This window comes from Equus caballus, chromosome 17, assembly GCF_041296265.1.
Source record: "Equus caballus isolate H_3958 breed thoroughbred chromosome 17, TB-T2T, whole genome shotgun sequence".
NCBI lineage: Eukaryota > Metazoa > Chordata > Mammalia > Perissodactyla > Equidae > Equus > Equus caballus.
The window spans coordinates 41580730-41607759 of record NC_091700.1 but is presented as its reverse complement, the minus strand read 5'-3'; the positions used below and the strand labels follow the sequence as shown (position 1 = coordinate 41607759).

At 34.6% G+C, this 27030-nt stretch overlaps 1 protein-coding gene and 1 long non-coding RNA gene across 15 annotated transcripts in view; one reads left to right on the top strand and one right to left on the bottom strand.

Annotated features, from left to right (window-relative positions):
• LOC138918395 (uncharacterized) overlaps positions 1–27030 on the bottom strand; it is a 113636-nt gene that overhangs the window by 56255 nt on the left and 30351 nt on the right. For 6 of the 8 annotated variants that reach the window (XR_011427752.1, XR_011427749.1, XR_011427747.1 and 3 more), the window contains exons 1-3: positions 15144–15449; positions 8985–9079; positions 1435–1501 (exon numbers count right to left, since the gene is read on the bottom strand). This is a non-coding gene — a long non-coding RNA (uncharacterized lncRNA). Of the gene's footprint in view, positions 1–1434; positions 1502–8984; positions 9080–15143; positions 15450–27030 lie in introns of those variants that run through there. The other 2 variants (XR_011427753.1, XR_011427750.1) reach the window with 1 other exon arrangement.
• LOC102150380 (uncharacterized) overlaps positions 15497–27030 on the top strand; it is a 77500-nt gene continuing 65966 nt past the window's right edge. For 5 of the 7 annotated variants that reach the window (XR_011427743.1, XR_011427744.1, XR_011427745.1 and 2 more), the window contains exon 1: positions 15497–15875. The gene's annotated coding sequence lies outside the window, so the exon portion shown is untranslated. The remainder of the gene's footprint in view (positions 15876–27030) is intronic. The other 2 variants (XM_070239699.1, XM_023621564.2) reach the window with 1 other exon arrangement.

Genomic DNA, 27030 nt, shown 5'->3' with positions numbered 1-27030 from the left:
ATATACAACTATGTACTGGGGGGCTTTGGGGAGAAGAAAAGGAAGGAAAAAAAAAAAAGATTGGCAACAGATGTTAGCTCAGGTGCCAATCTTCAAAAAAAAAAAAAAAAGAAAAGAAAATGTGACATTATCTGTACTTATAAATCTGTTAGAAGTTAAACGATACCTATTTCTTTTTGAAAAGTGGACTGTCCTCCAGTCTACAGTAGGAGAGTAATACCAATTGAAAAAGATTCCTTTTCCTAAGAGTTAAGTTGAAAAAAAGCTGAGCTAGCTTTCAAGGGACCAATTAAGAAACCCAAGCCTGGATTATATAGGATTCTTTGGGGATTTGCAAATGTTTCCATTCTAGTTTTCCAGAGACAAAAATATAAACGGAAACGTCAGAAAAAGAAGTGACCTGTGGCATTTGGCTACTACTCTTCAAACTGACTCATTATTAAAAGTTTTCAATATTTAATTACTGCCCTTAAAACTACTTATTGAGTTCAGTGGCTCATGTTCTATGATCATATGGTCACTCCTCAACACATTATTATTTACTGGGTCATTAATGTAATTGTATGAGATAATGTAAGAGAAGCATCTGAAACACTAAGTTTTCATTTAAACAGGGCCATCCCTCAACATCAAGAACAGAAACAGCTGCCCTTGAAGTTTTTTCATTTAGAGACATAGAATTAGCTTAAGGAATAGATGAAAACGAATCTTTTTGGTAATTGATTTTAGAGTCTCAAAAACTTTTAACGGAAATAACTATCTTATGCATTTACCATGACTTTGATTTGAGAGTTTTTCTAGGGATATGATATGATAATTTCAGCTAACCTGTTAGAATTATTCCCCTAGAATTTACAAGTTTCTCAAAAGTTAAATGAATCATGATAAAAACGTTTCTTATTCTAAGAGGTATGCACGTGTCTACATAAACAGAAGGAAAAGGGATTGTCTTTCTGCTTTTTCACCTCCTAAAGCTTAAGAGCTAAATTTTAAGCATCTCACAAAGAAGTGTGAAGTGTAATCTACTGAAACATAAAAACAAATAAATGAAAAAACTATTTTTCAAGTGGAGAGGATACTTCCAACTTATAAAACCATAAAACAACTGTCAATAAACTTGAATAATAATGATAAAAAAGACCACTACTTATTTGTAAATTACTTTGAAGGAAAAGGGCTTAAAATTGTGATTCTCAGATTTAGAGATGACAGGGCCTGGCTGTAACTAATTTCCAAGATAGAAAACTTACCCAAGGCAGTGGCATTCTTGCTCTAAACTGGATTAAATACCAAACTACAACGTGTAGGGGTTAAGGGGAAGTTAGAAAGTTGTCAATCTAGGATAGCAGAAAAAAACTGAGAAATAAAGCTAAACATGAGACCAAAGAGTAACTTTTTATAGCAACAGTAGAGGGACTGTGAGTTAATACTTACAAAGTAAGAATTGCTGGGCTAAGTAGGGGGCTGTTTTATTATGGTCTTCATTTTATCATTATTAAACCTAGGAAAAAGATAAGAGTGAATACTTTAAAAATTTGATGACATTATATAAATTAGAAAATTCTCAACTGAGGTTGACAATCAGTCTTCTGATTCTTACACAGCACAGAACAATCACATATTATTAATACCCAGCAGCAGCATTTATATAGTTCAGTCCAGAGTATTACCACTAGTTTTTAAATTCACTTTTCTATTATTATTGACTTCTCGAAATTTAAAAGTCAAATACCTAAGTCTAACTAAAACTCATATGTGTCTAACTTGGAGCACACTGGGCTTCTGGAGGACATCATACAATGACAGATATTCTAAGATAAATTCAAGATCACACTTCAAGATTGACCAATCTCTTTCTCTCACATACATCTGCATGGTATACATGTAGTAGTATTACTACAAAATCTAAAAATCCATATATTGCCCAATTCTAAGAATTCTATTGTAATACAGTATAAATACAAAGCTTCAGTTGGAGCACCTCTTTAAAATGCATAAAGAAATCTCTAAAAACAATATGCTATGATCTATGGCCAAAACAAAAGAAATTATAGTTGTGAAATTACCTGAATTAAAGAGTAAATGAAAGAGTAGTGATAAGAATAGAGAAATTGTTTCCATGGTTGTCCTTTACTTACAAGAGTAAGAAGATTAAAAGCCAGCATGTAAAAGGAAACACTACAGCTCATCTTTAAAAATAAAAAAAATTTAAAATATTCTAGTAACTTAAGTTGGTCAGAATGTTTGATTTCTGTGGGCCATGATTCTAAGTTGTAGTTTTTACACCAACTAACGGTAGAGCACTTTCTGCCATAGAATAGAAAGAACAGAATACACTCATCCATGCTCTTAATGGAACATTCCAAATGTACATCTTATTGTAGAATATCTTCACCAAAAAAGGACAGCACATTTTTTTCATCTATATGAAAAAGTAAATATTTCAAGGACGCAGAAAAAATCAAAAGCATATCAAAATGAATCCCCACATCCTACCCCTGGCCCTCTAATCTAGCTGTATTGAATTCTAATATTCTTCCATGCTTACTTTGTTTTATTTATATTTTTTAAGAAAAAAGACTAAACATATAGTTGAGTCCCTGCTGTACTATACCATGATCCCATTCCCCTCTCTCCTAAGATCCAATCATAATCCTGAATTTGGTAATTATTTCCTATGCATGCTTTTATACTCTTACTACAAATTCAAGTATTTAAAACAACGTATATCATTGCTTTCAAGCTTTATACAAATGTTATCATACTGCATATAACCTTTTGAAACTTGTTTTTGTTTGCTGAAGGAAGACATTCATCCACGATGATAGACATAACTCTCACTTTAACAGCAGTATAATAAACAGTTCATCATGACTATGTCATAATTTGCCATTCTCCCGTCACTTAACATGTAAATCTTTTTCCTATTAAAAGTAAAGTATAAATATAAAATATAAAAGTAAAAAATAAGACTTTTTCACAGTTTTGATTTTATCTAGAACATCTAGGAATGGAATTGTTGGGTTCAAGCCTATGTACATCTTCAACTTTACTAGGATATTGCCAAAGGCTTCCAAAAGCAGCACATGAAAACTTGCTCTTTCTGTATTTTCTCCAATTTCTGGAAGTAATTTAAGAAAAAATAGCTACTATCTAAATGAAAATTGTGTAATATAGATATGCTAAATGTTTCAAACAAATAGAATACACTAAAATTTGGCCCAAAGTACTTGCGCAAAAATAAAGCTCTCATAACATAGATTTTCCTCATATGATTGAGGCAATACCAAGACAATCTAGAACTCCTTTGGAAGAAATGATAAAATTCATAATTAGTTATTGAGCTTAAATCCTTGATGACCAAAGAGGAAAAAAAAAGCAGAAAATCAAATGCTTTATTGGTGTGAAGAATCTTTTCCCATTTCACTTTGGGCAGTGCTTCTCACATGTGGTGTTTCTCAAAAACCTCAGAGCTTATAAAAAACACAAATTCCTGAGCTCCAGCTCCAGAGATTCTGATTCAGCAGATCTTGAAAAATGCTTTCTTCTAGGTTATTCTGCTACAGGTGGTCCACAGACACTTTACACAGTAATTAGTAGTAAAAACAAGAAGTTTTCCATATAAAGGATTATGTAACTTGCTTTTTTTGTTAAGCGTAGATAACAGTAATTAATGTTATCTGTTAAATTACATCAACATATTAAAGAAAACACTGTAGTACTAGCAAAAAAAGTACTCTCAATTTACGATTAATATGTTTGACTTCACAATGTTAGACCAGGTTTTGGGCTGATTTATTATTTCAGATAACTAAGCACATACTACAACAAAGTTTTTTTGGATAATTAGAAGGGAACTAATATCCTAAGTTTACTGTGATTGGTAAGGGAAAACATTAAGAGTGGGAGTGACTAGTTGTGATTTTAATGAAAATGACCAGGTAAAACTACGGTTATTTTTTAAAAAGAATGCTACTGCAAATGTCAGACTTTAAATTGGGACACTAGGGTTATGCCCTAAAATAAAATGTCATTTGTAGTTTTCCACCAACAATGCTAGAAATGAGATCAGAACTTTAATAGAAATCCAATATTCACTTCCCTGTAACTACAACCTATTAGAATTTAGATACAAAAGAGGAGAAAAATATACAGATATTTAGTTATGCAAATCTGTGCAAATTCAAATCACAAAAGTCAAAAACACTCTTCTATATTATTTGAAATTACAAAGTCTTATTTCCAAAAGATTTATAATAATTGGAACTTTCCGGATATAAGACATCATTTTAGTAGTGAGAAAAAAGTAAAGACTTAAGCGTTTCCACCTGCAGCCTGCTTTGTCTTTAGTTATATACAACACTAAATAGTATACAGGGTATTCTTTTTAGTTATAGTGAAATAAACAAGAATTTGGCCCTGTTTACACTGGGCTATAAAACAAAGATAATATGGGCTCAGAATATGGCCCAAAAGTGAAAGAAACACTCCTGTGTGGCCATAGTCAACTTTTCTTTTCTCACTATATTACCTAATTTGTGTTATCAGCAACTAATTATTAATAATTTTTTCCAGTCTATCAGCTTAAAAGTGAGAAACATGAAACATAACATACATACTTCCAGAAACAAGGTAGTTTTCCATTCAAACAGATAGAATTAACTGAATAAAAATTAAATGAACTAAAACTAGAGAGTAAATAGTAAAAAATGAATCTAAGAACTATAAGCATCTACTGTTCTCTTTACGCTGCTTTGAGGAAAAAATAGCTTTTTGTCAAAGAATGTATTCATTATACTATAAATGGGTTACACTGACAGTTGGGTCCTTCCCACCTGGTCTGTAAAAGTCGGTGGGTGCAGGCTCCTTTGGCCACCATTATTGCATTTTGATGCTATTCTGTACAACAGCTGACAAGCAGCAGCAATCTCCCAGCCCCTGCTCTCAGCTGTAAGGGACAAGAACAAGGGCTGTGGTGATACTTGTTTATTCATTGTTGCTGTTGCTGAAGCAGCAAGCTGAGAAAAGCACATGCAACTAACAGAAGAAAAAATGCTTTAGCCCAACCTACCTATCTGGTCTACTTATATCACTACATGATAAAATTATTTAAGAAGGAATTTTTTCTTTAAAAAGTGAGATGAGGAGAGAAGAAAAGACAAAATTGATGTTTTGATTAGAATGGGAATCTATAATGTATCTAAAGAAAAATTAATGACACATGTTATGATCTTCAGTTCTTACTTTAGATTTAACTGCTCAATTACTGAAATTCTCAGAAGAGTTTTAACCAGGTTCACTGTGAATTCATAAAGAGTATGTTCCCTAGCTATTCTCCTGGAAAATAAGAAAGTATCTAAACTTTAATCAAGAAATGAAATTATATTTTGCTTATAAAAATCTCCAGGCTCCCAGGTTCCACATATCTAATCACCACCATATGTTTGACATCAGACACTACTAGCAAAGAAATGAGATTTTAGCCCATACAGTTTTTACAAAACTTCCAACTATTAAAAAATAATTTCCAGATGTAATTTACCTACTTTAAATGTGTAAAACAAAGCTAAAAACTTAGTAAGTACAAAATATCAATCAATGAGCAACAGATATAGAAATATCTATTCTGTCAATTATCTTGCAATTTAAATGTGATGCTGTTTATGGACTTATAACTTTAAATTTAAATGCAATTCTCATGTTAACACCTTAAGCAATTTTTGATTCTGAAAAATATTTAAAAAGTCACCAAAATTAGGACATCTGTAAATTATTTTTTAAAAAATGCTAGAATTGACTGATAAGTTTCAATAATATCCAGTCAAGAAGGGTACGTTTGAGATTTATTAAAAGTATAAAATATAGTAATATTTAAAATGCAAATAATATTTTGTAAAAAAAAAAAAAAAAAAACCCAGCATTTTATTTTTATTAAAATTGAAAAAGTAATTTTTCTGCATAGCAGCAGCTCAATAACAAATAATGCTAAACAAATATTAAAAATAAAAGATAATTCTGAGGATCACAGGATAACAAAATTACTAAATATATTTATTTAGTATGAAAGCTATACAACAAAAAAGACTAACAGTAAATACCAAAGAAGAATTTTTAAAAATTAAGACATTTGGTAACAGCAACAAATTAATAAACTATTAACCAGTAGATTAATCAGTCTCAGCAACTACATTTAAAAGATGCTGCATGTTTCTCTTCCAAGTGACTCTAACCATGAAAACAGGAAAGTAAAACTAAGCCAAATCATATATGTTAATGAACTATCAAGTGTGGTTTGTGGTGCTGAGAACTGAAATTCTACTTCAAAATGGTATTTAATAAAAAATGTAAATCCTTACATTAACTAAATATTGCCTTTTGAAAATGCTTATCAGAAAATATAATGCTGATGCACTTGGTCTTATTTGAAGAAAAACAGAAATAGATTAAAGACATATTTGCCAGTCAAGAAAGAACACATAATATACACATGTACAAAACTGCTTCAAATAAACATTTTAAAAAAATTTAAGAAAGTTAATTGTATCTACTCTTTAATGAATTCTCAGCAACACTATAAAACCTCTATTAAAGAAAGTTGTTATAGCTGACAAATTGCTTAAGATGTAAGTTGTCCTTATAAACTAGCATTATACAGCAATGACAAATAATGAATAACTTCAAGACCCTTCACATGCAGATATGTTAAAATACCTCTGTTGTAGTTTATCCAAATATTCCTTCCCTCCTAAGGATAACTATTTCAATAAAACAGGAACACTGGCAGTATAACTGCATTTTAGGAACAATTAAGAATTTTCCCTTAAAATTAATGTTATTTAACCCTGAAAATGCATTTAAACAAAAATATAAATCTTGCACAAATAAGATATAAATCTATCATTGAAAAAAAGATACAATAAATCCTTTCCCCCAAATTCTGACATACTGAACTACATATCAAAGCTTAGTTAGATATAGATAATCAGGTTTGCAAATTTAAAACAGCTAAAATCCTTACAAAATGTGCTTTAAGGGTGATTAAAGGATAGGCAATCACACATAGCAGTAAAAGCCCTTATTAACCTGTCTTCTAAAATAACACCTACTACTAATTAGGTTAAAGTTTCTCACCCTGTAAGCACTGACCAAATACAAGAAAACTGTTAATAAATATCTGCATTGGCTCTTTTAGAGGTTAAATTATTTACTAAACTAAAAACCTGAAAGTTTATAGGCCAGTATATAGCTATAGAGAGGAAAATTTCATGATGCTAAATATTTGTGTCCAAACAGTAAGTTTTGACAATTTCAAAGATCACTAATCATAAACTCTCTAAATTAGGAACAACTCCGTGGATTTACGTCTTTATCTACAATATAAACTCAAAAGCTGTCTCTCTTCACCCATTTAACTCACTAAGGCTGTGTGTAAAGATATCTGGATGAAAAGTGATAAATTGAACCTGGATTTTTTTCAAACACTCAGAAACCATACTTTTTCACTTTTTAACTTAATGTTCTGTAACCTGGAAAACACTGGTTAAGTTAGAGAGGAAAAAGTTGTATTCATTTTCATCCTATTCAAACTAAGCTGCTTTTTTATAACACTCTCAAATCAAAGTTATGATGACATTCTATATCTTGTATTCATCTCAATCACCTTACAGTATAATAACATCAATATCCGAACTTCACCCTTGTATTAAACTGATTTCTACTAAATTTTAATATTACTTAACCTTAACTGTTAATGGATTCACACTCCTGGATTATCTATCAACTAATATCTAATAATACAGAAATATCTAATATTAGTTTTTTAGTTGTTTTGAAAAGTATCTCAATGTACAAACATTCTTACACATACATCTGAGAATTTTTAAAACAAAATTTTAACATTGTTTAAAGATAAAAGCAGTCCTACGACCATGATAATAATTACACTTTACTCTTAAGCCTAAATTACACTTTCCTTATGAAAACAAACCTTTGTGACTTCCTATATCTTAAGTATATTGAGTAAATATTTTTAGGTGAAAAAAAAATTTTAAGAAAAATTGTAGTACATTATATTTTAGTATACCGCATTTTATTTAGCAAACAGTTTTTTTAAAAAACATATTATGGTTAATACTTTATCATGTGATTAATACTTTACAAAAATTAACCAAGTAATACTTAGTAATACTGTTCATAAGTTCATTTTCATTATACCAAATTACCATTTAGAAAATAATCATCAAATTTATTAGTTAAGTAGCTGAAATTTTCAACTAAAGCTAATAAAAATCAAAGAAAACAAATATGCTAGAAAAGTGGTTCTGTGACAAGGAATTTTGGAAATAAAGACAAGAAGTCACTTAAGTTTTGGCATTCTACAATTTATTTTTAAAGAGTTGCAACTTTTGATATGAACAATTTAAATATTTCACTCAGAGTACCTATGAGTAAGATACGAGTTTCTGCTTAAGAAAGTGGGTTTTTCAGTTTCAACCAAATTGCCACTTTTGGTTAGGACAGTACTTGGAATACTCTTAAATTCTCTTAAAATATTCTCATTAATCTTATCTAATTTTGTAGACTCTACCTATCACTAAACCCGTCAAACAGCCAAGCATCAAATTTCATTTGATTTAAACCTCCCATTTTATAAGATGAAAAGTCCACCACTTAATTCTTTTACCTGTAACACTGTAATAACAACTGTAAGAAGAAAAAATAATAATCACTATATATACTTATTTTTAGAATAAATAAATTCAGTTGGATGTAACAAAAGATGATGAGAAGATCAACTATATAAAAAAATGTGGAGTTTTAATAAGCAAGAGAACTCAACCTTGGCCACTTCACAGGATAATTTCTGTCTATTAATAAATCTTTACTGATTTTAGCTCACTTAAAAGTTCTAACTTTACCAATTGTCTAGCCCAATTATATCGCAAAGATATAAAATTATATTCTTTTAAAATTCATTAGTATACCTTAATCTCCTATCATGTTCCAATGCATTATGTGAGTGTTCAATCAAAGAAGTTAGGTTGTTCTCCAGAATTGGCTCTCTCCTAAAGGTCAAAACCTGCAATAAAAATGTCATGTATTATAGCATGAAGACACTCAACAGATTTCCGCCTCCTGCAGTTCCACAGTTGATCCCTCAACACAGAGGTAAGGTCTTCAAAATGACCCCAATCTTGCCTGTGTTCAAAGAAACTCTAACTTGAAAATAATGTTTTTTAAATGGAAATAACTTGATTAGAAACACCTGTGATATGCTTTATCATCCGAAGCCTCTTCAAACAAATCAGATTAATATGTTTCTGCTTTCATTTCTCCTTAGGGCATTCATTTTCAAAGCAGTGTAGATGACTGTGTGTGTGTATGTAGGTAGGTGTAAGAGGACTGGTAAAGGGGAAAGGATAAGGAAAATATCAGAAAGACAGTTTGTGCTTCTAAAATTCATAAAATCCACAGTTTAAAAAATTACTCAAGAGATAGAGACAAATTTTTAACTACCTTTCTCCCCAAATTATCAAATTTGCTAATTCTGTTTTAATGATAAATCATTAAAAATTCGGTTTTAATGATGACAGAAATTAACATTATTTTCAACTTTTGTCTTTTGCTATGCCTGAGTGAACAATAATACTGATATTTCCAAATATTTTCAGACATTACAGTTCTAACAGAATAAAATTTGGAATTTACTTTTCATGAAAACTTAAAATATTTCTAAGTAATAAAGGAATGACTATTGGGCCATTTTTTTTAATGTTTCCAAGTAAAGGTGGTGTAACCAAAAGTATATAAGTGGCTTTTTCATTTGTTTCACCTGAATCTTAATGATTTAGTGGCAATCAACTATCTAAAAATATTAAACTGTTAAATTACCAAAAGTTTCTAAGGTACTATATATGAACCATAATGCTCTGAGTTTTCCACTTTAAGAATAGCTTAGGAAAAGAAATGAAAACCAAAAAACCTTTATTACTCTGCCACCAAATAGCTGATTGTTTAATGACAAAAACCACACATACTTAACTCACAAATACCAATTCAAATACCATGACATTTTAAAAAATAAAAATCATTTCTATGTAGTCTTCCTCAAAAGATAGAGATTTCTATTCTTGAGCACTCTGAAGTTAAAGAGTCTCAACTTTAAAAATCACAGAAGAAAAATAGTAGAAAACCATTATGTACCCCATGCCAAATCTTAAGTTTTTAAATACTAGGGAAACAAAAAATACTAGATAATAAAAAACAAGAGAGGTTTGGCTATAAGACAAATATTAAACCAAATGTGTATGACTGAAAAAAGATGATGTAAAAAAAACCTTGCAATAGTAAAACTATCTATTACAAAATACAGCTTATTATTTATACTTAGAACACACGACAAGTCTTTCCAGTGCAAAGATTCTTTAGTGAAATGAGACAGGGTTAAATAAAAGTATATTAAACTTCTCATGATTTGATAAGAAATATTAAGAATAAAATTCAAATCTCTATTTACTATCAATTCCAATATTTGAAGCTTGTCTTTCTAAAAAGAAGATCATTTAAAGCATATCTAAGACAGATAAGGGGAAAAAAAGGCAAAAGAAAATCATTTCTCTACCAGAGAGTAGTATTTATAGGACGGCTCTACACACATTTGTACATGCAAATAATTAGACAAATATATAAACACATATTAGTTATGTGATATTCTAAAACTGATATTACTCATAATACTAAGATAACCACGACTTTAAAGTTCTAATACTGTCACTTGTAAAAATTAAATGCAAAAACGGCTTAATCTCATTTTTGACACTTATTTGAAAGAAAGTGCTAGTTTATTACTGATTTCTTTTGGTCTTAGGAGATTTGGGGCTACCAAATTTCAGCAAGTCATAGTTTGAGTTCTAATTACAAGCCATAATTAGGTGCCTGGCACACAGTGTTTCTAAGCTTGCTGAATTAAAAAAAGAAAGAAAGAAAGAAAACTGCACGTACACTAATACTCTAATATGACAATTCTAAGATGTGTTTTCTAGTTATAATCAGGCCAATAATCTGTTTCTTTTAAAAAAGAGTTAAAAAGAAATCAATGTGGGGATTATTAAGCTTCATTAAACAAAAGAAAAAAAATGACAAGAGCCAATTTTAGGCTAGGAATTTTTTAAAATAAAAGAGACAAATTTTTATAGAACAAAATTTCCAAGTACTGTGTAAATTTATACTCTAATTGACTTTTTAATTGTAGAAAGCTACGTATTATGTAGAGGAAATATCTAACAGTCTCTGGGCATTTTTCTTTTTGTAAACCAAATTAATTGACCAATATTTCTGGATTGAAGTGTTCTGTGACATTCTGAATAATTACTACATACCAATAAATAAATAGAAATAAAAATATGCATCAGTCTCCACAAAACAAAAACCAAACAAAAATGTAGTACACAAAACATGATAAAACAAGGGATCCAGAATATCAAAGCTATTTTGAAATTTTCATCCTTAGCTCTAGTTGGTAAACATTAAAAGTGATATTAATCTGATGAGAAAAAATGCCATGTTACATATAAATACCTGAGGCTACATTTTAAACATTTACAACAAAGGCAAGTTAATAACATTAAAACAAAGTCTAAAATTGCATTTTTATTTGGATTTTTAAAAACAGTATGAAGGGCAAACACATAAAAATCAATGCTACCAGGAAGACTGATACCTTACCTTCTCTAGTTCCCTCTCCCCCACAATATGTAAACATAGCTTTAAAAAAGAGTTGAGCTACTGTAGCAACACCTTCCCCCATCATTGTGTTCCTGTGGTAATACCTGACTTTTCTGGGCTTTACAATAAAATAGAAAATAAATTAGAATGATCAATTTCTGCAGAGAAATATGAATAATATACATCCTATAATAATAACATACATCTGTTGGAACTCTCACACCTACACGCCTACAAATGTAAAACCAAATCTTCCTCTTATCTAGCATCACATAAAAGGGAAAATATTTTGAATGCTGTGGATTTTATTTAGGCGCTAGTGTGTTCTCAAGCTTTATGTGTAGTATTTAAAATAAAGGAATCTTTCATTTCTTTTAAAAATGGCTTATTAAACAAAACAATCCTTCATCCACCACCCCCAAAACCAAACAAAAAAACCCCATAAACCAAAGAACTAAAAAAAATGGTTAAATTTAACCAGCCTGATGGAATTTAAAGCCTTCCCTCACCCCACCCTCAAAACTCTTCAAGTGACATAATAATTTGAATGAAAACTAAAACACAAAAAACAAACCAACCAGTAAAAAAGCAAAACCCACCAGTTCTAGTATGGTAGGTAAAATTACATTTAAAACAGAAATGGGGTCTCCTACAATTTCATTAAAACAAATTTTATAGAGGATAATTAGCACCTTTTATGAAATTTTCACGAGATGATTCAAAATAAACAGCTTTGAAAAAAGGTAAATAACATAGATTCTGTAATTGCAATTCTTAAGAAGGCAATACAAAATAGTATGACTTATAAACTCAGCTATTCCACTTATTAATATAAATCATATTTACAGCCCTACAGAGATTTATAAAAGTCGTAGGATTTTTTCATTTGAGTATTTTCTAACAATACATATTTGACCTAATATGAGAATACAAACTATAAGTTTCAAAATTTCAACTACTATTCATAAAAGGATATAGATTCCTATTAAATTAGAAATCTTTTAGAAGGCATCTACAGCTATCTTTTTTCAGTGAATTTACCGATTTTCTTTGAAAACCACACCCGCCTTTTATCAAGATGCAATTAAATGGAATGACAAGCTTGGTAATAAACAGAAATACATTGACGGCTGTCTCAAGCAACATTAAACAAAAAACAACTGAAAACCAACCAAATAAAACACAACATACCCACACTACTGTATGCGATATCTTTCTTCATAATGAATTTATCAAAGGGATGAAATCATATATACGCACCTGTGCGTACTTACCTGTTGTATTGTCTAAATTAAGCAAGATAAATTTCTTGTAAATAAAGTTTTAAGTCCACTGCAATGGCTGAATTAACAAAACCTACATATTTCAAATTAGATGTGAAAAGCTTTTAAAACATATTCATTTTTATGGAAAATGTGGAAAAGCTCAATCTTAATATTAAGGAAATTAAAGTCTCTTTTCGTCAAAATAAAACAATTCTCCCGTAATCTGCATCTAACAAATATATGTAGCTTAATATGAAAAATTTCTGTCAAAGGAATAAAAAATCTAAATCCTACACTCAGTTTTTAACCAACAGAGAAGAGGGACAAATATACGAAAGTCTTGTAATTTCAGCCAGCAGAATTACAATTTTGCGAAAATTGCCTCCTCAGTTTTACTTTTAATATACATCAGAACCACTCGAAAGCCCTTTATGAAAGAAAAAAAAGCTTAAACACCAGCTTTTTTTTTTTTTTTTAACTCCCTGTCTTAATGTTTCGTAACTATTTCCGTGGTTTTCTAAGAGTACAATTTTTCGGAAAGTCCAGAATTGTAATCTGGTGTTCAACATTCAAACCCCCCAGTCCCGCTTCCTTCCAGCCAATCAGGGGGTAACAAGTCCGGTGTTTTGGGAGCTCCGTTAGACACAATTTGAAAAACATCACACTGCTCTCTCCCATTCTCTTCGGAAAAAGATTCTAAGTGAGGGCGGGTCCCCCAGTCTTTATAGAAGTAAGAAATCAATCAATCGTTACATCAATTCCAGGGGGAAAAACTCTTCAGGCAGGCGGTCCTAAAGAGAGTGTGACTGCGGTTCCCAGAAAGCGTTATTCCTCTTTGCGAACAATTGAACAGTGGCTGCAAAAACCATCTCCTGCATATTCGCAACCCAGAGCCGCGCGTCCCACACGCAAACCACACCAGCAAGGGGTTAATCTAGTGGTGCCTTCAGCGCAGAAAGGGATTCAAGATCCAACATATTCTTTAATAAGGAAGTTTTACAGAGGCCATTATCTATAAAATATTACTTCGAGTTAAAGCCGTCACTGGCTCAAATCATCGAAGAGTTGTCGAGTAAGAATTGGTGGAAACTACGAGCCAAAAGAAAAAGAGAAAATCACCAAAGGGAAAGGCAAATAACAGCCTTCTTCCTTCAGAGTCAAGAGAGTTCCCAAGAAAAGGTGGGGATTGCCAAATTACCGTTAAGTTGCCCGGGTAAAAAGACGTTTCGGGAGGAAAACATCAATAGTTTCACAGATTGCCTTTTTCCTTGAGACATGTTTCAAAGACTGGAGAAGGAAAAAGTCTTCTAAGAAGAGTGCGACTCGGAGAAGGAAATCGCAAGCTCGAAGCCCCATCTTTCATCTCACCCAAGAACACCCCCCCGCCCCGAAAGGACGACACCGTGAGAGCAAATGACAAAAATCCCGGGCAAAAAGCGAAAGTCTAGCATCTCTCCTAGGAGTCCGCTAAAACCCCAAAAGCCTGCCCCCGCCCCATCTTGCCCGAACTGGAGGAGCCAGACGCGGCCGGCGCTGCCCTGCCGGGACCCGGGCGCGCGGGGCGGGCGCGCGGCGCCTCACAGTCCTCCGGCACCCCACGCTCGAGCGTCAAGGACGACGATCTACACGGCTGCGTCCCGCGGAGCGTACTGTCCCCACCGCGGACCAGAGGCACCCGCTACTCCGGGTCCTCAATTTTCCGCCGACCTCAAGTTTCTTGTCACGAGAAGACGGCCGTCAGCGGGCCCGGAAAACTGCGGGAAAAGACGGCTCGGTCCGGCAGTGGGGGAGGGGGCCTCGTCCCGCTCCTGTCAAAGAGCCGCGGCCGGCGGAGCCCCGCCGCGCCCCGGCCCCGGCCCCGGGCGGGGGGTCCTGCTGACAGATCCGCTGGGCGGCGGCCGCTCCGCAGCAGCCCGTCCGCGTCCCGCTCAAACTGCAACTCCCCTCCCCCACGCCCCCGTCTCCCCGCGCTCCCGCCACATTCCGCCCGCCGCCCACTCGCAGACACCCAATTACCCCCAACCCTATCTCCCTGCATTTTTCGCGATTAAAATGAGGGCGGACCCAGTGCCCACTGCTGGCACCCCCCACCGCCTGACGGTCCCACCACTGCCACCTCCCGAGTCCCGCTCTGCTACTTCTTCAGGCTCTTACCGACTGCGCCAACCCTGGCGAAGCTCTGCGGACTGCCCTTTGCTTCAAGTAATTTTTGGCGATTTTTTTAGTGATTTTTCGGCGGAGTCCTAGCGGCGCTATACTCTCGGACAGGTTATCCCGTCTCTCCCGCTAGATTGATGAGATCAGGCATCACTCGAAAATGGCGCCGAAAGCGCTGAGGCTCCTCATTCAAATTCGTTAGAGCCAACCCCGCCGCCCCAGGGCATGCCGGGAACGCGGGCTGCCTCCACAGCTGTCAATACCGCCTCCTAACCCCCCTTCTCTTCCTTTCCCGACGCTTCTGCTCATGCGCAAACTCCTACCCCAACCCCCGCGCCTTGAACATGCGCAGAATCATCGCTGTTCGCCGCTCTCCCTTCGCTTCCTCCGTCGCAGTCCTGTTTCTTTTCTTGCGCGTGCGTTCAGCTCCTTTGCTCAGCCGCGGAGGTGGAGGGACCACGAGGACTGCGGGCCCTAGGGTCCACAGATGACATATCAGTCGATAGGCATGCATTTACTGTTCGAGGGAAACAAATAAGGGTGCAGCTTAGGCGAAAAGAAAATCGTCTTATTGCCAGTGTCTAAACTCCTAACGACGGAATGTGTCTCTGAGACTATGAGTGTGGATACACGTGTACTTAAAACAGCCCCGCCTGTGTGCAGAGCTCTTGCTGTACGTCAACGCTTTACAGGAGCTATCGCACTTAAGCCTCAGAACAACTTGATGAGGTAGGTACTATTATTATTCTCGGTTTGCAGACCAGGAAACCAAGGTTCAGAGACTTTAAGTAATTTGCCTAAGGTAGCACAGATAGCAAGCACGTGGTTAAGTCCGCATCTGTCAGATTCTGAGCGCAGGCCTTTCTCTACCTTGCTGTGGGATCCAACCTGAGCACACACAGGAGGCGTGGTTTCCCCTGCTCAACAACCGTGTGTGTGTGTGTGTGTGTGTGCGTGCGCGCAGCCTGGAGTTAAGGATTACTTAAAGAGTGTGGAGCCCTTCTTCCCGGTTCTAGGCTGCCTGTTGCGAAGGCGCTTCCATCGAATCCAGTTTCTCTCACTATCTTACTTGTTATTGGTTCTTAAGCATTCTGCTCAGTTTTGGAGAGGTGAATGGGTGAATGGACAGTCTTTGGATGTTACTTAGGGTGATTTTTTAAAAAAATGGGTGGTAAGGGAGCTGAATCTAGCAAAGACAGGTTTCTGCTGTGACATGCATTGATAAAGTAGTAGCTAGAGACCACGTACTGACCGTACTCTGGCCTGGGCACTGTGCTAAATAAACGCTTTACAGATTGATCGTGGTTATTACTCACAACAGCCCTATGAAGTAAGTTTTATCCTCATTTTACACATGAGGCCACCCGAGACTCAGATTAAGAAACTTGCCCCACAGTCTTAGAATTAGTAAGTAGAAGCACAAGACCTAGACAAATCTGTGTCCACCTTCAAAAACTGGGTGCTATGATAGGACAATAAATGATGATAAGTTGTCACTATTTTAACACCTTCCTTAAAAACCTCTTTTAACCATTTATTTACTTGGGAGATTTATCCTACTTGCCACCAAGCTAGTTAAGATGAAAATTTTAAAAGAAACCAAAACTGCCATAGATCCTAAATGATTCCATTTTAAGATTATTTTTGACTGGTTACTTTTTTTCTGATCCCAAGTTGTAACGAATTTTCTAAATAATACAGCAGTTTAAAATCTGGGGTGTTGCTATGTTTTTTCCAGTTTTTGCTGCAAAACAACTTGTGATGAACCATAACTGTTTGAATATACAAAGATGTATATCATTGAGAGGGTTAAATAAGACAATGCATATAGGAAGTGCCTGAAGTACTAAGTAAGGAAATGGGAGAAGGCTAGTGTGATTTGCATTATTGAGGTACAATTGGAAAAGAAATGGATTTTCGTAATTTGAGATCATCATGAATTAACACAGCAGAGTAGTATGCTTGGTTTACATCTCTATGACACTTTTGTGCACTGGGTAAGTGAGTGGCCTCTGGACCCAAAATGCTTGGGTTTGGATCTCAGCTCTGCTACTTACTAGCTTTGTGACCCTACATGAGTTACTTTTTCTCATTTTGATCTTTTGTAAAAGGAGTAATGCTAGTTACCTCATTGGGTTGTTGTAAGAATGTAAATGAGCTAATATATTAAAGACATTTGAACAGCGGTTGGTATGTTAGTAAATGTTAGCTATTGTTATGAGTCAGTCATTAACACTGATCTTTTAAAATGGCTTCTTGAGAAGTGTTTTAAAAATCAAACTACAGTTAGTGCCATTAGGAGTTAGCATTTGTGTTCAAGAGCTTCTTAAAATAAGTCAGCCTGACAAATTATTTTTGCCAGATATGAGTAACAATTTCTGTCAGATGAATAAGGATGTTAATTTGTTTTACTATTTCATAAGAGTAACATATGGAAATGGAATAGTTTTATTGCCTTTTCCGATTGGTAAAGTTAAAGGAAAATAAGGGAGAAAATCAGGCCCATCAAAAATAGATAAAGTAAAAACCATCTAAATTTCTGCCATCCAGAGATAAACACCTATTCTTTGTACTTAAAAAATATACCTATGGGGAGAATTGGATAGGGGAATTCTGGATAAGTGGTATATTTGGGGAACTTATTTGCAAGATTGTACTAGAACTTCATGAATGGGTGAATTTTTGATCTAACCTCCTTTTAGATGTATTCTGTCAAGAGAATTCTAAAGTGATGATGATGTTGTTGACAAATAATAACATTTATTGAGTACCTACTATGTGTCAGCTAAGCATGTATATGCATTTTCCCCTTGAATCCTCATAATAACTCACGAGGTGGGTGCAATTATTTTCTATTTTGCACAGACTAAAGTTTATATGGAGGTCACTTTTAGAAGATTTAAGTCCTGTTTTGTTTAAAATCCTATTTAATAAACAAAAACCCCTTCGTTAAAGCTTCTTGATTCACTAAAATGGGAGAACACGAAATCAACTAACACGGTTCCTATGCCTTAACAAAAAGCCCGACTGGAAAAATGGTGTTTTGAAAATGAAGAATTTTATGTTTGACCACAAGGGGGTGCACAATACTGAGTTGAATTTTAAAGAAAAAAAAAAAAGAAAAAGAGCACTTTTACTTCAGATCATCAAATTCACAGGTTAAAAACTGGTAAGAATACCTCCCCCCAACTTTATATTCCATGTGACCATGTACTGTACGAGAAGAAAGAACTCAATTATTTAGGTATTGTGCTCAATTAGGGCAGAAGTTTTGCAGCTTGCTTTCTTTCATTTTCAGTACAGTGAAGAGTTAATCATTCCTCTTCCCAGCCCTGTCCACACACCCAGTTTGTGTCTCTGCATACTCTTCTTTACTTGTCATTAGGGCAGAACTGAAGTCATAATTTAAAATCTGAGGTTTCACTTGGAGACTGGAATGCAATCACCAGCAAACGAATGGTAAATATGGGTAGTGTGGAGAACAGAGGTCTTGTAATTTCAATGCTTTTTTTCCCTCCTGCTGTTTCTAATGAGTAAGCTACAACTGATGGAATGTTGGCTTCAACATATTAACTTATTTAGATAAAACTGTGAAAGCTATAGTCTGTTCATCTTTTAAGAAAGAATGAAGACTCTTAAAGAAGAAAACATTTTGAACAGTAACTTGAAAACTTAGAATACACTGGTGAATGTTTTAAAAACAATTTGCTTAGATGGGTTTTAAAGTATCTTTCATTTTCTTCTTGGTCTTGTTTCTGTGAGGTGGACTTAATTTTAAAAAACCTTTTACTTGGAAATAATTTCAAATTTACAAAAAGTTGCAAAAATAAAAATAATTCAAAGAACAGCCATATCGTTTGCTTGTTCTTGAGCAAGGTCTCTCTCCACATTTATGTAAATTTATATACATTTTTTTTCTGAAGCATTTGAAGTTGAGTTACATACATCCTGGCCCTTCACCCCTAAATACTTGAGAGTGTATTTCCTATCAACTTCGTAAATTTACATAAAAATAATACTTCAGTCTACCATCCATATTCCAATTTTGTAGGTTGATCCTTCTAGCATTTTCCCCTCCAGTACAGGAGCCAGTCTGGGGTCAGGTACTACATTTAGTTGTTATGACTCTTAGGCTTCCTTTACTTTGGAACATTTCCACAACCTTTCTTTATCTTTTCTGACCTTAACATTTTTTAAGAATACAGCTTCTCCCCCAACTCTCCTTTTTAATAGAATGTTCCTTGTTTTGTTTTTGTGTGATGTTTCCTCATGATTAAACTGACATTATGCATTCTCAACTGGACTACTGCACAGGTGATATTGTGTCCTTCTCTGGGTATCACTTCTGGAAGCATATGATACCCATCTGTCTCTCACGGATGATGTTAATTTTGATCACCTGGTCCAAATGTGGCCTGAATTTTCCACTGTATAGTTACTGGGTTTTTTCTTCCTGGCAATTAATAAGCAATTTGTGGGGAAATTTGAAGATATATCTTGAGCTTCATTCGATTTTAAATTATTTAAATTCCAGTTTAAATTTAGCATCCATTATGGCTGATAGAATTTTACTATGATGGCTGCACAACGATTCAACAAAGCTAGTACCCTCTCCATAGGAGGCATAGTCAGCCCACAGCATCCTACTGCAAACATAAGAGCTCTCTTCTCCCCTATTTATCTATTTATTATCTGCATTAACTTATGAATTCCTGTGTTTTTCCATTTCTGTATTAGCTTTGTTGTCATGTGTTCTTTCTATCTATATGTGTATATTTTGTACACTTTTTTTTCTGAACCACTTGAAGGTAAGTTATATACACCATGACCTTTTACCTCTAAATATTTAAGTCTGTATTTAATTATTTTGGTGTCCCAGATTCAGCGAGTGGGAGCACCTTTAGTGTGGATCCCATGTCTTTGTGATATGCCTACATCATTTTTTTTTAATACTTCCTTACTTTCTGGTCTAATAAGAGGTTCCACGTTTATCTTGTCCTTACCCTGCTCCAGCCCTGGCATTAGCCTCTTCTCTAAGGACCCCCATTTCCTGTTGGTGGAGAATGGTATTAGATACTAAGGCGAGATATGCTCATTGCTACTGAGGTGTTTCTGTTTCTTGGGCCTTTCAGGAGACAGAGCTAGGAAACATATACATATATACATATGTAGAAATATGCATACACAAATATATACATAGATATTAATTACATGGGTTTAAATTTTAAATTATTTTCATAATTGAGAAGATATCATAGCAACATTTATAAAGTTCTGAATAAAGGCAATGAAATCATAATCCACACAAAGAACTCATACAGTTTTCATGTTCCCTTCTAGTCAATGTCGGTACATACAATTTTATAGGTTCATAGTGTGAAACAGTTTTGTCTTTTTCCAATTAACATGTCATAAGCATCTGAGTTACTATATCATTTTTACAATCTTTATTCTAAATTACTCTGCTACATATCATTTAACAGATTCTATCATTCTTCTGCTGGACATTTAGGTTGTTTCCAATTTGTTGCTATTATAAATAATTGGGAAGTGAACATTTTTATGCATATACCTTTCCTAATTGACTTTATTTGCTTATTTATTGGAAGATTTCCCAGAAGTGGGAATACCAGTTCCCAAAAGGTAGGTATGTTTTGATGGATTTGATGTGTACTGGTACACAGATTTAATCAAACATTTACCAAAGTCCATACCAGAATTTGATATACAGAGATGAAAAACATGTAGTCCCTGTTAGCAAGGAGCTGAAAGTCTAATGGAAGAAAGATAAATTCTTTAAAAATTATAATTTGATAAATATAGAGGAAGAATATTTAACCCTGGTTAGGAATAGGTTTTCAGGAAAGCTTTTCAGGAGGAGGTGACTCTTGAGTTGTGTCTTGAAGAATACTTTGGTGGAGCTGTCTTGAAGGATATCTTGGTGGAGCCTTAAAGGACTGGAGTTATCCCAGTGTAAGAGACAGTAGAAATAGGCCATAGAAAACATTTTAGGCAGACGTACTGGAGTGTAAGAAAACAGAGAAGTCAGAAACAACCTGGCATGTTCAAGAAAATTCAGGTACTTTCTGTGGTTTGTTGCCTAGGTGCCTTTAGAAGAGTTGAGAAAGGTTGACCTGATCCAGTGGATAGAGGTTCAACCATAAAGGGTTTATATTGTCATGTCACCTTTAAATTGATGCAATTGAAAAATCTTAACCTAATGAGTAATATGATCAGATTTATATTTTAGAACTTCACTTTAACAAGGGTACTGGAGAACAGATTAGAAAATGCAAGAGCGGTGGTAGAGCGTCCTTCAGAGGCTATTGTAGTATCCAGGCAAGAAATAGAGAGTACTTGAACTAAAGACGTAGAAATGGGGTGAAATGAAGTATAACAGAGATTGGATTTATTTATTCTGTATTAATATGTAAGTATTCCCTGGTAACTATTTAGCACCTACTCTGTGTCATGTGCAAGGTACTGAGCATATAGGGGTGAACGAACAGCCACTGTTCCTCCCTTTAGAGTGTAGTTAGTGAGAGAAACAAAGATTAAATTATTAATCTACAAGTTACAACTATGATAATTACTATAACAGAAAAATAAAGGATGCCATGAAAGCATACACCATGGGGACCTAACAGTAGGGATTTACGTAAAGCCTTCCTAAGGTGTGACAGTTAAGCTGAGGTTTAGGAATTAGCTAGGCCAAAAAGAAAGGAAGAACATTCTAGGCAAAGGAAGAGCATATGTTAATGTCCTGAGCAGGAGGGACCAGTAAATTCAATTCCCACATGGCTAGAGCAGAGTAAGTAAGGATGGAGAAAGTTGAAAGGTAAAACTAAAGAGGTTAGGAGCCTTTGTATATGGAGAGGAGAGAGAAGGAGGTATGTAGCATGACTCCTAGGTTTCTGGTGTGGGCAACTGAGTGGCTGTTGGTACCATTTTCTGAGATAGGGAAAACAGAACAAGTTTGATGAATTTTGATATGTGCAATGTTGATTTTGAGATGCCTATGGGCTAAGTACATCCTCCCATCCTCACTTTAAAGCTAATTGGAGGGGCTGGCCCCGTGGCTGAGTGGTTAAGTTCGTGTGCTCTGCTGCAGGCGGCCCAGTGTTTTGTTGCTTCGAATCCTGGGTGTGGACATGGCACTGCTCGTCAGGACACGCTGAGGCGGCATCCCACATGCCACAACTAGAACGACCCACAACAAAGAATATGCAACTATGTACTGGGGGGCTTTGGGGAGAAAAAGGGAAAAAATAAAATCTTTAAAAAAAAAATAAAGCTAATTGGATATTAGGATTGGATTTTTGATTTAGAAGTCTGGAATGTAGAGGAAAGGTCTGGTTTGCTTGTTGTCTATAGATTTACTAGTTGACCTATTATAGATGGTAGTTTAAACTATGGGATTAGATGAGATCACTGAGGGAGGTATGTAGAGTGATAAAAAGGTCTAACACAGAATCTTGGAGAACACTGTTTGGTAGCTACACAAAAAATGTATACACAGGGAAAATTCCACTCTAAATTGTAAAGATACATGACAAACTGAAAAATATTTTTAACATTAAAGCAGATAAAGAGATATATATCTATATATAAAGAGATTATATATAGATATATATGTTTCCATATATATATTTACATATCAATATATAAAGACATGTTTATAAGGAAAATAGAATAGTTAACAGATATACAGTTAACAAAAGAAGAAAAACAAATACAAAACTAACAAATATTTGAAAAGGCACAACATCAAAGTAAATGTAAAGAAGAGATATGTAAGTTTTCACCATCCTCTCTCATTGTTACTGAATTATTTATTTATTTATTTTTTGGGTGAGGAAATTGGCCCTGAGCTAACATCTGTTGACAATCTTCCTCTTTTTGCTTGAGGAAGATTGTCCCTGAGCTAGCATCTGTGCCAGTCTTCCTCTACTTTGTATATGGGATGCCACTACAGCATGGCTTGATGAGCAGTGAGTAAGTCCATGTCCAGAATCTGAACTGCCAAACCCTGGGCCACTGAAGCAGAGCACATGAACTTAACCACTACACCACCGGGCTGGCCCCCTGAATTATTTTTTTAAATCAACAGTTGAGGACATGTATTGTTAAAAGACTGGTCTGTCTTTATCAGACTGATTGGCCACACAATTCTTACAAATCTATTTTTTAAAGCATTTGCTTTTCTTGTTCCATAAAACATGAGATCCCATTAATTAGCATGACTTTAGCATTGTGACTATAGTCATAGAACTTGAAAGATATGGTGAATCCAATTGGATGACCCTAAGGTATCCAAAGATACACAAAATGAACTAAGTGGTGATGAAAGTTAGCTACAATCTTGGTGGTAGATGGAAGAATTAGGTTATGTGTAATTTGAATCTGGGAGATATGTCTGTAAGATCACTCCTTTTGGGGGGCTCTGATAATTAACTTCAGTGCTTGGGATGGCAACCATAACTTGCTTGAGATGACACAGTTTCTCCCAGTGGGTCACAGTTTTAACCCCAGGAAGATATAAAATTACATGTAGTATGATTTAGTAAATCAAGCACATACTATTATGGCTTAGGAATGACCTAAGTATTTTAAGTTCTTGTAGTATTTAAGAAAATTAGACCTATTAGAGTATATATGAGATTAATCTTGAAATAGGTATAAGAGAATTTAACTATGGTTATGCAAGGTATCAAGACATTTAAAAGAACTTAAGATTCTCTGTATTTATAGGTTTAATTTATTAGATTTAAAAGAGTTTACTCAGAGAGGTTTTGTTTATTAATCAAACATTAAGTACTTAAGGAAATAGAAGTTATGAAATTCTAAATACTAAGTGTTTAAAGGACCTTAAAAAGCCCTCTTAAAAGTGATTGCTGTTAAAATTTACAAAAACTAGAGCCAACCCTGATGGCGTAGCAGTTAAAGTTTGGCGCACTCTACTTTGGCTGCCCAGGTCTGGTTCCTGGGCATGGAACCACACTACTCATCTATCAGTAGCCATGCTGTGGCAGCAGCTCACATAAAAGAACCAGAAGGACTTATAACTAAAATATACAACTATGTACTGGGGCTTTGGGGAGAGAAAAAAAAAATTTAACAAGTATAACCAGATTTTCAAGTTGAATTTAAAAGTTAAGGAAGAGCTAAGTTTTTTACTTCTTAATTTTGATAAAAATTTAAATGACCTCTGAATAATCTTTTCAGTGCACAAAGGGAAACCCTTCTCATGTTGATGGTCTGAGTGAGTAAATGTAAATTAAAACAGCTCTTTTGGAAAGTAATTTAGCAATATTTAAAAAGGGTTATAAAAATATTCATATCTTTCCTGTCACAAATTCCAATTTCAGGAACCTAGTCTAGGTGAAGTAAATCCAAAATATGGAAAAAGATCTATGCAGAAAGATGCTCATTCCAGCATATTAAATATAATAGCAAAAAAGGGGGAGATGAAATGTCTAATAGTAGTAAGATTATTGAGTAGATTGTGGAAAATCCACTGGATTTACTATTAGCATCATCAGAGAATCGTGCATAGCAACATGGAAAATGTTTTAAGTGCAAAATGTAAAGTGTAATTAGGATGATTAGAACTACTTCTAAAAACAGAAAAAATACAAGAAAGAATTTTCAACCCATATCAAAGTTTTCTGGTCAAAGTTAAAAATATATATTTTGTTGACACTGCCAAACTATACTTCTAAGGAACACTGGTGTTCTATGAGCTAGTCCAGTGATTGTGAAATGTTGAGAATTTGTTGAAAGTTATAGGCCCTTTGTCTAGAAGCATGTGCATACATGAACAGTTTGCATATAATTTCAGAGATGGATGATGGTTGGTGGAGTTCCTGAAGAAAAACAGAGGAGAAACTATTTATAAATATAGTAGGCAGAGTAATGATACTCCCAAAGATGCCCATATCCTAACCCTCAGAATTGTGACTACGTTATGTTACACGACAAGGGGGTATTTAGGTTGCAGATAGAATTAAGAGTGCTATTCAGATAACCTAAAGATAGATTATCCTGGATTATCTGCGTAGGCCCAATTTAATTATGAAGTTCTTCTGAATGTGGAAGAGGGAAGCAAAAAAATAAGTGTCAGAGAGATGAGGTGTGAGAAAGACTCAAGCAGCTATTGCTGGCTTTGAAGATGAAGGGGGCCATGAGCCAAGCCAGAACCGAGGGCAGCTTCCAGAAGCTGGAATAAGCAAGAGAACAGATTCTAGAAAGGAATGTCTCTCTGCCTACTTGATTTTAGTCTATTGAGACCCATTCTAACCTCCAGAACTGTAAGATAATAAATTTCTATTGTTTTAAGCCAGTAAGTTTATGGTAATTTGTTATAGTAGCGGCAGAAAAGTAATATATTTAAACAGCCATTTTGTATGTGTGTTGATGTGTGGCTGTGGTAGTGTATATGCGTACATACATATATAGAGATATGGTTCCTCGTCTTGAGAGTTTCATAATGGCCAGGACTATGTCCTTGTACTGTGTCTTCAGCACAGTTACTGGCATTGATAAATATTTAATGGGAATGAACAGTACTCAGCAAAGAGAGACAGGATCACCAATTGCTCTGCTACCTGAACAAATTTAAGAATTACTTGTTTTACTGTATTATGTTCTGTGTATTCTTATAATGTGTGTATTAAAATTGTAAAGAATATAAAACGGTAAATATTTGTTCTGTATTGAATGTGAAGGCTGTTTTCTAATTGAAATAAATTGATGTTTACTGAGTATCTACTATGAAAGGTATTCTGTTTTAGGACTGTTTTGTATTTGTTTATTATCCTATATTTAAAACATTGTGCTATAAATAGCTATGCTTAGGATTTTTTTCCCTTCCAGGAATATTGTAACTAGTAAACTAGAAGAATTGTAATAAAGGCAAAAAGGACAAGGTTTAATACAGCTAGTTTGAAAATGTTTCTAATCTGTGTCATATATCCATAGCTATTTATTTTCTACTATGAGTCTTCACTTTTTCAAATTTAATATTTACATGAAAATTTCAAAGTAAACATAATCACGTTAAGTGTATATATTTGTATATACACATGTAATTATTGGTAAAAATACCAAATCTAGGTATTTTCTTTACCTTTTTTGTTTAACAAATTCATAAAAAGTACTTTTTTATTTTTTTTAGGTCTGTGAAGTGTCAGACCTCAAGATGGACAACTGTTTAATTAGATACAGCATCTAGTGTACTACTGAAATCATAATAAGCCTATACTACATTACTGAAACTTCTTGGTAGGAACATGATGAGTTTCTCCCCACAAATTCACCCATCCACATTCTCTTTTTATTTTTATTTATTTATTTGAGGAAGATTGGCCCTGAGCTAACATCTGTTACCAATCGTCCTGTTTTGCTTGAGGAAGACTGTCACTGAGCTAACATCTGTGCCAATCCTCCTTTATTTTATGTGAGATGCTGCCACAGCATGGCTTGACATTATCTTTGTTTTGTCTAGTAACTTTGATAATTTCTTTTCCCTGTAGCTAACTGATACATTAAAAAACAACTATAAAATCCTGTCAGGGCTGGCCCCTGTGGCCTAGTAGTTGGGTTCATGGGCTCCGCTTTGGTGGCCCCGGCGTTTCACCGGTTCGGATCCTGGGTGGGGACATGGCACCGCTCGTTGGGTCATGCTGAGGCAGTGTCCCACATACCACAACTAGAAGGACCCACAAGTGAAAAAATATGCAAGTATGTACTGGGGGGGATTTGGGGAGAAGAAGAAGAAGAAAAAAAAAAACAGAAAATTGAAGGGTTTGAATAAAATAAACTTTACCTTGAGTAAAAAAACTTTTAAAAATTACAACTCATGACTTTCTCAGAGACTTGGGAT